The sequence below is a fragment of the Ctenocephalides felis genome, unplaced genomic scaffold (genome assembly GCF_003426905.1).
Source record: "Ctenocephalides felis isolate EL2017-DRISC unplaced genomic scaffold, ASM342690v1 CF-g0.4_SCAFFOLD_03021, whole genome shotgun sequence".
Classification (NCBI taxonomy): domain Eukaryota; kingdom Metazoa; phylum Arthropoda; class Insecta; order Siphonaptera; family Pulicidae; genus Ctenocephalides; species Ctenocephalides felis.
The window spans coordinates 1-13763 of record NW_020539175.1 but is presented as its reverse complement, the minus strand read 5'-3'; the positions used below and the strand labels follow the sequence as shown (position 1 = coordinate 13763).

Genomic DNA, 13763 nt, shown 5'->3' with positions numbered 1-13763 from the left:
AGAATTTTTTTTTTATAAAATCGTGAGTTTTTTGAAAATAGTTTGTACTAAATTAGTGAATCTGCTAGAATCCATCAAGATGTCTATAATGAAGTGAATTCTAGATGGAATGTGAATTACTTTAATTCTGGTGGAAATGGCGCTCATTAAACCATATGATTTAAAAGAAAAAAAATTCGTATATGCTTCTTATTTGCATGATAGCTCACTCATTTTACACGCAAAAAACTTTAAAACAGCACTCATTTTAAAGCTTATGTTGAGCACTATAAAACCCAATTTCACCGAAATGCATAAAATGTAAAACCTCGACACTAGATGGCTTTAAATACAACAATTAAATCTTGAACGAAATAAAAAACGACTTTGCTCTTTAAAATCTTGCTTACTATTTTTCCTAGAACACTTTATGTAATACAATTTATTAAGATTTTTATTGACATTATTTTGTTCATTACATGATTTTCGTTAGAATGTATATTTTAGGAGATATTTGCAAAAAAACGAAGAAAAACGCCAAAAATATATGAATCTTTAGTGGCCAGTAACTTGAAAAGTATTAGTTTTTTTGAAAAATTTTCTTATAATTAGTTCTTCTATCGATTTACTACGTTATTTTGAAAAAATGTAATTACACAATTGAGAAGGGGTGTTATCTCCCCGGGGGGGGGAGTGATGGCGCAACCCGAATTGTTTTCACTTTTGAACTTGAGGGTAGGATGAACCTAATTCCAAAATTTCATTCAATTCGGAACACAGTAAAAAAGTTCAGAGGTTATACCCTTTTTTCCTCTCCGTTTACTGCACTAGTAGGCCAATAAGTTGGTTTTCCAGTCGATAAGAATGAATAATTTTTATTTAACAGAATTTGTGCCAACTGCTTACCTCTGGGGGTGGTGAGTCTAGAGCCCCATAAGGTATTTTTACTGTTAAAATCACCACTCACTATAAATCTGTGTCCTGATATATCAAAGAATTTTTCATAATCATCTGTTTTCATCGTGTGACGTGGCGGACAATATGCAGAATAGACAATGATATCTTAAGGAAATGTATTAATACATATTGTAATTGCTCGTACGTAATTTTCTTGAAAATTTGTTAGTGTGTAATGTGAAATACTGTTTTTAATCAATATTCCAGATCCAGCGTGTGCAGTATTGTCTCGGTGATTAGTCTTATAGAAATAATAGAAAGGAATCTTGAAATGTAGATTATTTGTTAAATGATTTTCACTGATTAGCATCACATCAATCATGTGTTGTAAAAATAATATTAATTCATTTTTATGATTTAGAACACAATTTGCATTCCATTGAGCAATTCGAAGAAACTTGGCCATTCATTTTTAACTAATTTGGTTAACATGTTCATGTCTAACTTATTTTGTTCTATTAGTTGTTTGAACATGCCTTTAAAATCATTAACAAATGTGATAAGGGCAACGGTTATCTGTGACTGTTCGATTTCATTACTTCGTTGATATTAAAAACTTAAAAACTAATAAGAGAAATGCGCAAAAGTATTGACGATGGAATGACAAATTTAGCAGGAATGAAAAGTAATACAAAAATTTAAAAGGATAAAATTACAGATAACTTTCAAAAAGAACAAATACTTTGCAAACAAAATAATCCTAAAAACATAAAATATATATATTGATATCAAAAATGAGAGAAAACTAATTTCCTACGATTAAAATTCATTTACGAGATATTCTTCTTTATTATCTCCGCATTTAAAATAGTTATTTTGCTATATAATCAATCATTAAAGTTGCATTTGACAAAATCTTAGATTAGTTTGCGGCTGGAGCCACATGGGTGCTGTATGAACAGCATGGTAAGGTGTGCCGGCACCCTTACAACTTACTCCGCTCTCCGTTTGCTTGCTTTGTAATCTATGTCGTGTGGTGATTCACATCGCAGAATTTGCAACCATGGGTTTTTGTAATGTTAATTTGATTTTGTTTAAATTGAGTGCTCTAGTGTACAAATATTTATCTGAATTGGCGATAAAATTATTTGCAGGCTTTCGGTTAGTATTTTGGTGTGTCATAGTTTCGGTTATTGATTCAATCTGTGAAGAAATAACATTTGACAGCCTTCTATTCTGCAATTTCTTTGATTTTATTTGCGAAATATTTGTTAGTAACGTTCTTGCTTTTTGCTTATTGCTTATCGATTTAAGTTTAAACTGCATGTCTAAATGTCCGTATTATTTATCAGATTATTGAGTACGTACTCGCTTTATTCTTTATCGATATTGTTTCAATCCACATGGTAGTTATATTTTAACAATTTTTTATATGGGCATTTCAGGTTTTCTTTCTTTTCATATGATTTTCATATTTACATTTGTATATATCAAATATTATAATGTTTTATAATTTCAGATGTCAATAAAGAAACATGTATATGATGAAAGGTTATGGGAATGCTTTGGCTGTATGGCCGTACAAGGTGATTTGGGTAACAGATTCTTAACGTAAGTACCTTTATGTTTTTCATATCAATCTAGAACACTACAATTAAATACTTACAATATCAACTAAAACAGTAGCATTTTAGAAACTGATATGTATCATATATAAATTTTGCAACTAAATAAAGTTACAAATGTTCGTTCAATAACATTCCTAGCCTTTTTGTGCAATTCATTGTATTGCTCCTCAGTATACTCAAACCTTATCGGTGCCCTGTGTGGGGTGTGTAGACAATGTTCTAATGGGTAACCTGAAACTCTTGTAAATGTACAACTGATAAGTTTTTTCTTTCTTGATTTGCTGTATTAAATATATCTATAAATTACCCACTAAATAGGTAAATAATTCGGTAGGGCTCTAACTACTAGGACCTGAAAAATGCCAACGCCATATGTGGCGGCAGGATATCTACTACTCGCAAACGATATCCTTTCATCAGCATTACATATCTGATGATATTTATTATTGAGTCAACATTCAAAATACTTAAGTAATCAACTAAATAATACTTACTACTTCAATATTAATAGAGTAATGACCCTTCCCATTTATATAAATACCTGCTGGTGCCACAGCAATCTTTTGTGGGAGCTTAACTATCTTCTGATTGTATCTTATTTCTTATTGCAACTAAACTTCATCTTTCGGTCTTGATTATTAGTCCTTGGTAGAAATATTTTATTTTATATTGATAAACATTTGTATTAGTAGCATTTTGTTTATTGTTGAAAAGTTATTTTAAATAGTACATGGAATAAAAGTATTTTATTAAAGGAATTAAGTTTTTTAAGAAGATTTCATCTTTGGATTTAGTAATTAAGCACCTACTGCTACCCTTTGGTGACCAAACATGAAAATTACAGATATTTATATCAGACACATACATTAGCATTTGGCATGGAGCGTAATAAATATTGCTCTTTTTTAAACATGGTTTCGATTATCTATATTTGAGTAGCCAACATTAAAGTGTCGAATCTCCTCATCAAAGATATCATATTGAATGGCATTTAATTTGTACAATTTTTATTAGTTTGTTATTTTTAATAACTAAATAATCTATACTAGTGCATAACCAGGATTGTAATAGCTTCACTAACAATCCAATTGGGATCACATCAACAGGATATTTGGCTCTTGTTTTGTTTTTCTATTTTTCATGCCGTATTCCATTGCCTTAGTTGGATTGGCCATTGACCTTGGATTGATTAGATCATGGTCCAAAGTTTTAAAATTGTTTTTGTGACGAGCTGAAAACCACTCTGAACTTTCACTTTGATCTATTTTTTTAAACACAACGATTTGGTTATTATATAGTTGACTTCATATTTTGATAGTAGTAATCATACAGTTTGAATCAGAAAATATATCACGTATAATACTGGCTCTGTTTGGAAGTTTTAAGTAAGAGTTTCATTAGATTTTCGGTGTTTTTCACAGCTATTCTTTAAATGGCCGTATCACATAAAGCTGTGACAAAAATTCTAGCAGTTGTTTGAATTGCGGTCTCAGACTCACGTTTTAGAATAATGCGAAAAGATCAGTTTATCACTGATACATTATTATCTTCTATATAATAAACTAGTTCATATTTTCTTGTGTTTTGAAAATCATCATCAATAGCGAGAGGCTTTGAATAGAATCCTTTCCCAACTTCTCCAGCCTTGCTCTTCAGATGTTTTTGACTTACTCCTGTCGTTGTTTAGCATAAATGTGGTTACAATTAGCAGTTCTGTTTTAATAAAGCGACTGACAGAAATTCTCGGGAAATTCATATAGCAATTGCCTACATCAGTTTCATATGAATCATTACCAAAAAAATGAATAGCTGCAAGCACCTATAATAAAAATTTAGTAGTTAGTTTAACAAAAAAAAATATTTCAAATTCAAATACCTGATAATAAGTATACTATTACTCCATTAATTCATAGCAGTATGATTAATTTTTTAATGATTGTTAATTGATTATTATTTTGATTGATGTTCAATTGATGAATTGTTAATTGATTATTATTTTGAATTGAAAGCAATATTCATAAAAAAATGTTCACTTAATAAACTTGTAAAAATTTGAGTTAATTGTCAACAAATTTTTTCTTGTCTAAGAGGGCAAAGTTGGTCTGGTACTTTTTAATACAGCTGATTTCTACATTGACTTTAATTTAATTCATCTAGAGTGCACAATTACAAAATTGTTTACTAAATATGTATGTTGATTTTTTCAAATATAAAAAATACATAAACTTACGCACTTTAAATGTCTAATGAACAATTATTTCGGAATGAATTTGTTATTTGACGAATTTTAAACTTCTCGTAAAGCATGTTTGTAGCAAATTATTATTTCATATCATAGACCAGTAATTCTAATATTCACTAAATATTCATTAAAAATTTGCGGACAAATTTTTTTTTTAATTTTACACATTGACGTCACACTCACACCCATCTGCTGTTCAGAAACAATCTCTTAAAACATGATTGGTTTAAGTTATAAGTAAATCATTTAATGTATTTATAACTACCTTTTATTAAGTTTACGGTTAGTAAAGTTGAAAAGTTGATTAAGGTTTTACATCCTACCCTATTTTACTCTTTTGCTACCACATCCGTTTTCGGTTTTCTTTAATTAGCAATCAGAATATACAAATTCTATGAGCTAATGTGTGACGTCAATACAAAAAAACAAAATCAAAATACAAACAATGATAAGCAAATACAAATAATAATTATATGCAAATAAAGAAATAAATATGTTGGGATGTCTCCATTGAGTAACTATTCGTGAAGAATGGCAGGCAGAGATTATTTGATCATGTTAGCTGATCTCGGATCGGAAGATATACTTGTATATGAGATCTAGATTTTTTTGTTTGACCTTGAGACATTTATCTTTATATTTATATCTTTATTTGTGTGCCCCAAATGCGTGGTGCCACATTAGAAAAATGTACACGTCCTGAACAATAAAGAATTGGATTTAAATTATTTACAAGGTCATTTTCTCTATTCTTGATTTTGTATGACTCCCCGTAAACAAGATCAACACCTCCTCCGCAGGTATATCATGTATTGAAGAGAACGTCCTCAACATTCTCGCAGCATCTTTAGTTGAGACTAGAGAAAATGCAATATCATCATTACTATCATCATGTAATATCATCAATATCGGATTTTCTCTCAAAGACAAAGTTTGTAAGTGAGAAACGAGGGAGTAATCATTTCAATCTCAATTATAAACGTTATAAATTAAAAAAAGCGTCTGTATGTGTGCGCAGATTTTTAGCAATTTTCTTGAATTTGTTTCCTTTTCTTAACAATGCGACGAATCATTCTTTTTTGCCTCTCATAGAAGGTGCGCCATCAGTGCAGACACTAATTAAATTACTTACATTCAATTATAATTTATTACATACTTTTTTGAAGTTTTCGAAATTATCGGTCCCGCGAGTTCTTCCTGATAATGTACCCCCAAAGCTAGTAATTCTTTGTAACATTGAAAATCTTTAGTGACAGCACGAATAAAATATAAAATTTGTGCTGAATCTATTTTATCAGTGCTTTTATTTAAAGCAGTGATTTTCAACCTTTTTTGTGCTATGCCTTACCTGAACGTTTCTAAAACCATTTAACATTTTGTTTCTTAAAAATAATAAATAAGTTTTAGGAAACAATTACAATTTAATCGTTTTCAAAACATCACAAATGTTAAAATTTTGAAACATGTAATAAAAAACTGAAATTCAAATTTATTTTATTTGTGATTTTTTCTAAATATTTAATGCTATAATTGATCTTAATGTTTGCTACACCAAGATTTTATATTGGGTTCTAATTTGCTAAGCTTCAATCTCAAATCTCTGCCTCGCCTCCTTCTGCTATAGCAAGTCTATTCTTTTGATATCAATAAATCATTCAAAACACTAAATCCACGTTCTACTAAATATGAAATTGGAAACGGCAGAAGAAACTTTCTTTCGCACATTTGGGTATTTGACTTCAACTTCTCGACAAAGCCATTCCATTGCCCCTTTTATATTAAATAAAGTTTTTGATGACTCATGATTTTGAAATTCAGCAAGTTTTTCTTGATACTGCATATTCGAAACATCAGTCAAATCCACTAATACTGGATTCAGCAGCATCCATGCTGGGAAATCAATTTGTTTCAAATCTCTCCCTCAAATCGACAGATAAGATATCCGGATGATTTTTAATTACAAGCAAAGCATCACGAGTTACTTTACATTTTTGTTTTATATACAATTCAATATTTGTAATGAAACAAAATATCTTCGCTTTCGCATCGACAAGTGTTTTATTTGGTCCTTGGAGTTGTTTATTTAACATATTCAATTTTTCAAAAATATCTGTTAAATAACTTTATCATCGGAAATTAATGAAATCTTCATTTCAGGTTTGTCATTGAAAAATTCACTTAAAACATCGAACAGTTACATATATTTGTTTAAGCATTTTCCTCTAGAAAACCATCTTACTCCCGTATTAAGCAAAAGTCTCACATCGCTTTCATTGCTCTTCACAAAACAGCCTGAAATGACGTTCAGATTTTTTTTTTTTATTTTATTTTCATTCTGCAATCTATAAAAATAACAATATTTAGCAGAAAATGCTGACAAGTGTTTACAATTGGTTGTTTACAAATTAGTACATACGCCCAGTGGTGTATCTACTATAGTTAACGTTCAGATTTGGCACTGGCTTTATATTAATAGTATTAATGCATTTTAAAACTGCATGTAATACCTCATTTAGAACAGGCGAGATATTTTTAGCAACTAAGTGTCCTTATGAATTACACAATGCACAATAACCATTTCAGGTTTTATATCTTTTATCAATTTTAAGCAGCCATTTTTCTTGTCCATCATTTTAGGAGCACCATATGCAGCACAAGATTTTCATTGATATGTTTTTCAATACTAAATAGTTTTTTAACTTATTATTACATTTCTTCAGAAAATTGTCCTGCATCAATAAATCGTACATATGCCAGCAATACAGCCTCACTGTCTTTTGAAGTCGATTCATCCATTTGTATTGAGAAATGTCTAGTTTTTAACTTATCGATTAATTGGTTTTCAATATCGTTAGTCATTTCGTCTATCCTTCTGCGAACAGTATTATTACTGAGTGGCATGCCTTTCACTTCTATGTCATCTTTTTCTAAAACTGTTTTAAGAAATGCTGAAATTGATGGTTTCATCAAATTTTCTCAAATGGTGCAGTTTTTTCCACTTTTACAAATTAATAATGACATTTGATAATTCGCCTTATGATGACGATTATTTGTTAAAGAAGTGCAGTAAATAGAGACGGCAATGTTTTTCTTTTTTCGAACTTTTCCTTTAAAATTTTAAAATAACTCAAATCTGAATTTACATGATTACGATGTTTTGCCTTCAAACGGGCCTCAAGACGACCTGGTTTCATTGATTCGTTCTACAAGCACTGCTGACAACAGACAAAAGGGATATCCGCTCATCGTGAACGGCGGCCAAATTTTAAATATTATTCATCCTAATATTGACGAGTTTTTCTCTTACTTGCTACACTCATTTTATTGTGGGCTAAAAATATTATAAAACAGTATGAAAATATGTGTTGAAATTATTTAAATATGGCAGAAATAAACAGTAAACGTATGCATGCACAGAGAAAAAATATTAATGTAGGGTAGAGCGGGGCTAAAAGGTCCGTGGGTGAAAAGAATACGATCGATATCTCCAAAACTAGTAAAGTTAAGATTTTTTCGACAATTTTTGAAACTAGAAGGAAAAAGGTAAAACCAGCTATTATCTTGATTTTTACGACTTTGCTATCTTTTCTTCATGGCAGTCTTCTTCTACAATCTACATCATACATAATTATTTGTGGTTGTAGCTTCTTGGGCTCTTCCACAACTAATTTTTGCGCACTCAGATTTGCTTTCTTCATTATTTCTATATCTCTCTTTGTTTGAACTTCTAAGACAACTCCTTTATTTTGGAGTTGCCGTATACCTCTAATTTTTATCTGCTTACTAATATCTTTTAGACCAGTTTTTACGTGATCCTTTATTTCATCATTTGATCTACTGTCTGTTCGATCACATTCAGGTTTAATGTATATGTACTGGCTTTTTGGTTTTTGTTGCACTATTTGCGTTGGGAGTTTATTAGGTGCTCTAGATGCCACATTTGCATATGACATGTTGGTAGTTTTCTCGTTATATTTGGCCTCTGTTTTTTCGTGCTCTAAAATTTCTTTTTGAAGCATTAGCTCCAAATTTGACCATTTTTCGAGAATGAACTTTATTACGCCTTTGGACACTTTGTTCGACTCATTAAAAAGAAAACTTTCAAGTTTCTCTCTTTCAATTTTAACTTTATTCAAACTATCCGCGTATAGATTGCTTATGCTTTCTTTAGGGGTTGTGTCCCCCTTCTCTGCCACTTTCTCTTTAGGGGTTGTATCCCCCTTCTCCAGCACTTTCCCTTGGTTTTTGGCTTCTTCCTTTTGGGCAGCGGCCGTTTTGGTTAACGAGTTATCCGTTTTAATTTTGGATTTTTGGGTGTTTATTATTGTTCCCACGAGTATAGAAGATTAGCAGTCGACCCAGGTAGCGCTTAGTGCTTGGGCAAGCCTGTTACTGTCGAGGTGTTGGCTGGTGCCTCGGAGTTGGTCGGTCAGAACCGTATTTCCTCACAGCCATTCACTCCTTCGTCGCGCGCCCTACCTTAGTGTTGAGGGTGTTTTTTATAGAGGATCCTTCCTCGTGACCCGGGCGATTAAGCCAAGAACCCCGTTCTCCAGTGACATGACCTAGAGCTTGCGGTATGTGCCGCTTTTATGTGGGGATCAAAGATGTTCTCGCCCCACAACCTTCCTCCTTTACTCGGGCTTAGGACCGGCAGCAGCGCGCAAGGATACGTCTGCAGGCAGTTCATTCATTATTTACTCTTATTCCATATAGCTCGAGCTTTCACTCATTGCTATGTAGCGTCTGCTTGATAATTGATTATTTCTTAAATTTTAAATATTATGTTTGTGGGTGTTGTGCAGGACTTTTAGCCGTCAGTGGACTGACGTTTCCATCCCTAACCACCTGGAGGCGGTCCTGCCTTTCTAGCTTTCGATTTATAGGTTCTAATTTTAGTTTTGTACTGCATTTCTGGTTGCAAAAGCAACAATTCATTTATTCAATACTTGTAAACACCTTCCGAGAGTGCAGCGATAAAATATTATTTGGTGTGAGTCTTGTAGGGGTCGTTTCTAAGAATGTGGGCGTATGTAGAAGGAATAGGCGAGGAAGGAAGAGCATTTGATAGAATGTCTGTGGAAGGAATTAGAGAATAAGGCAAAGCATAAGAATGAAGTGCAAGAGATGTTTCATGATTAATTCTAAAATTATTGTAAAATGTGCGGTGGATATTGGAGTCTTGTAAAGAAATATTGGGAGTTGAGCAATGGAAGGTTTTGATGTACTTTTGCAAAGAAACAGGAGTATGTAATATCTTTGGGCAAAATGTGCATCGAAAATTTCTGTAAAACTGTTTTGGCTGTCCATGTATTAATCTGATGTAGCGGGAAAGCGAACTAAATAAAAAAAATTTTGACATAAGCGTCTTCATTGTCTTGGTATTTTTAAGATTGCAAATAGAATGAAAACATTCTTCATTACTATTTATTATTATTCTTTTAAGCATAGTATTTGGTATTATTAATCATCTATAAAAAAATGTTTTTATTATGACTGATAATTGCCTGAAAAAATAGTTTTATAAAAATATGATAAGGTATATATAAAAAAAAATATAAAAAATTATAAAAAGCAAAATTTCCAAAATTTCAAAAATATATTCTATATAAATTACCTCATTCAAGATATAATTGTATAAAATTATTTATGAATAATTTTTAAAACATTTGTTTTTGAAATGGTTAATGTGTTCGTAACATAAAAGTAATAAAATTCAAAATTATGTTCTGGAATTTTTTGCATACATTTCTCTATGTATGTTGTTAAACCCTGTATATATATATATATATATATATATATATATAAATTATATAAATATAAATTATTATAAATAATAATTTAAATTATTTATATATAAAAAAACTGCAGCCTAGTACAGTCATAGCCTCAGAATATTCTAAGGGACATGAACATTCATAATATTTTTAGCCCTTTTCAATAAATGTAATTAAAATAGCAAATTGTGACAGTTTTATTCGTATGACGACTATACTCGCCAATACAAAAAATTCTGCCACAACTTCGTGACGAGTATATCCGTCAATTGCAGTTATCTGGTTAAATTGCATTGCAGTTTTGTACATTCGACTATTCAATTTCATCAATTTTGAAATCAGACTATACAAAATTTAATTTTCTGAAGTACGTGGTTCCAATTACGTTGTGATATTATTGCGTACTAAATTATTAATATATTAATTAATTAATGTGCATTTGCATATATTTGTTATTTATTATATAAATAATATAAATTATTATTTCAATGATAAATTATAATTTTTCGACTTCATAAAACTGTGTTATTTTTTACAGTTTTTGGTATAAACTTGAAACCGTTCAAGTTGAATGCACAATCTGTGTATAGTTGTTTTGATGTAAATATCTTTTTCGATATATAAGATTTAAAATAATTTTATTAGATAAATTTGTAGATAATTTTAAAGTCTTTAGAAGTATATTACCAAATGTTTGACACTTTACACACTTTTGCTGAAATCGGGATATGAACTTCAAAAAATGTCCAAGTAGAATGTATAAATTGACTTTGGTATTTCAGATGAGTAACTTTTATGTAAAAGATTTTATTGATATTGTTATATATAACATATATAATATATATATATATATATATATATATATATATATATATGTATATATATTTCTTACCAGGTCCAAAGCAAATTTTTCATTTTTCAACCTTTTTTCAAACTCCTCTATTTCGCTTATACTCTTCAATAGTATCACTCCCATTTGCTCCTCTTCGTCTGAAACTGAAAACATACAAATTTCAGTTTGATTTTCCATCATTTCTTGAAGATGAAGTGTAATTTTCTCCAACATTGTCGACAAGTGATTCAATGACTTTTCGGGCTTATCTTCGGGCTTATTATCTTTGCTGATAAAATGAACTTCACGATTAATTTTTTAATACAATAAAAACGTTGACATTGAAAAATTTAGTGGCAAATTGTTCAAAATAACTTGAAACGTTGAGAACACAAAATTAGCAAATAGGATTTGCTGATAAAAACATATTCTTTTTCAGAAAGTTAGAATGAAATATTGTTTATTAAACATTATAATATAGCAAGAAGTACATTTTTGAGCTATTTTCAATAAGCTCACAATAGCATAGCAAAAATAGTACTCGTATGTACTGATTTAGTACCAAAACTCTGTTTTTCTCTCCAACCTACCAAAAAAGCAGAAGACTAAGCAAATTGTGGGCTTATGTACAATTTCTGATATTATTAAGAAAATAATGATAAACAAAATACTTACTTGCTAATGATTGAAGCTCTTCAATTGCTGGCTCATTATTTCCTATTGAATATACAGCTTTTATCAATACTTTTAATAATTTATTACTTTAATACTTACTTATTATTTTAATACTTACTCGCTACAGATTGCTCCTCAATAGTTGAGGAGGGATGATGGTAGTCAAGAGCAGTTGCGATTTGAGGTTTTTCATCTTTTTCAATCATTTGTGCAATACTCTGCACATCATTGGGTAAGTTAGCATCAACATGTTCATTTATTATTGTTAATAATTTATTTGCTTGATTTTCTTGTATTTGGTTTTCCTTAATCCAAACATATAGATTGTTTAAACAAATGTTATTGCTCGAAGAAACCGTTTCGTTGATTGATCTATTCACTGAAATAAAAAAGCGGACAGAATCTACTTTCAGCCTACCACTTTTCTCGAGAGGGCAACTCAGCGGTCAGCCACTCTTCTGATTATGTTTATACTATTTTATTATATATGTATATTATATCTAATAATGTTGGCATATACTCAGTGCTAGGCCCGGGCCTAGGGCGGCCCAATTTAGGAGGCGGCAAATTTTTCAGAAGGTCAAAATTTTAAACTCGATAAAATGTCACGACAATTCATTTTAGGAATAGATCCTAAACTTTTTTTTGTAAATTTAGAGATCATTTTCTATCAAATAGAACGTAATACGTTTTCTAATCAAATTTGTTATTCGTGGGTGCCGCATATATTCAAATCAACATTTTTTTCATATAAAAATGTATCTATCACATATCTAAAGACCATACACTTTGCTAAATTATATTTTAATTCTTTTTTACGCAAAATACTAATATATAGAAATTGATGAGTATTATTGGAAAATTTTGGAAAATTTCCTTAACAAACTTCAGAAAGATTTATCAAAATCCGAATAATCGTTTAGGAGGAGTATACAGTGAGGGCTTGTAATTCAATATGAATTTTATATAATAGCAATAAAGCTCAAATTGATTCTACGTTTGTATGTGAAAAAGAGAAGGGCTGTTTTTAGGGTTTTCCGACGATTATTCGATTTTTTCTCGCCGTAAGAACCATCCTTGGACATCGACGAACATTTTCAAAAAAGAATTGGCCAAATTGGTCCAGGCGTTGTTGAGTTATGCGCTTACCAACACATTTTGCGATCCATTTTTATATATAAGATTAGCTGACCCGACAGACTTCGTCCTGTCGGGTAAAATAAGTAAAAAGTAATATTTTAAATAAGAACAACTCAAATGCAAAATATAATTTATTGATAATTATGATTTAGCCAATTCATTTTCGTCGTATGCTCTGATAGAATATTGTTAATCCCATGACACATCAATTGATGTATTAAACTAATTGCGATTTCTTTTTGTCTCGGATTCATCAATTCGAGAGTTTTTCCGAAAATTTCTGCCATTTTCATTTCTCGTGATTTTTCCTGTTCTATTTTATCCATATGTTGTAGAAGTCTGTTTGTCAATTTGTCTCGTTTTGTTTTCTTACGACGAAACGAAGTCGTCGGCATTTCATCAATCTGCTCTAAACTAAATTTAAAAAATCTGAACTAAATTAAGAAAATGCTCCTGTTAAATGCATATTTTATATCTAAATACATTTAATATAACGGTTGATCGGTGCAAAAATGCATTATTTTTAATGCTTTTTATTTTTTATTGTTTCCACTTCACATTTCCTAAAGTATTACATAATATAATTTATAAAT

General features: G+C 30.4%; 1 long non-coding RNA gene across 1 annotated transcript; it reads left to right on the top strand.

Moving 5' to 3' along the window:
* The first annotated feature begins 1895 nt into the window (after positions 1-1895).
* On the top strand, positions 1896-12263 carry LOC113381712. The gene is made up of 3 exons (XR_003367574.1): positions 1896-2037; positions 2396-2487; positions 12158-12263. It is a non-coding gene; the product is annotated as an uncharacterized LOC113381712 (long non-coding RNA).
* The last annotated feature ends 1500 nt before the right edge of the window (positions 12264-13763 follow it).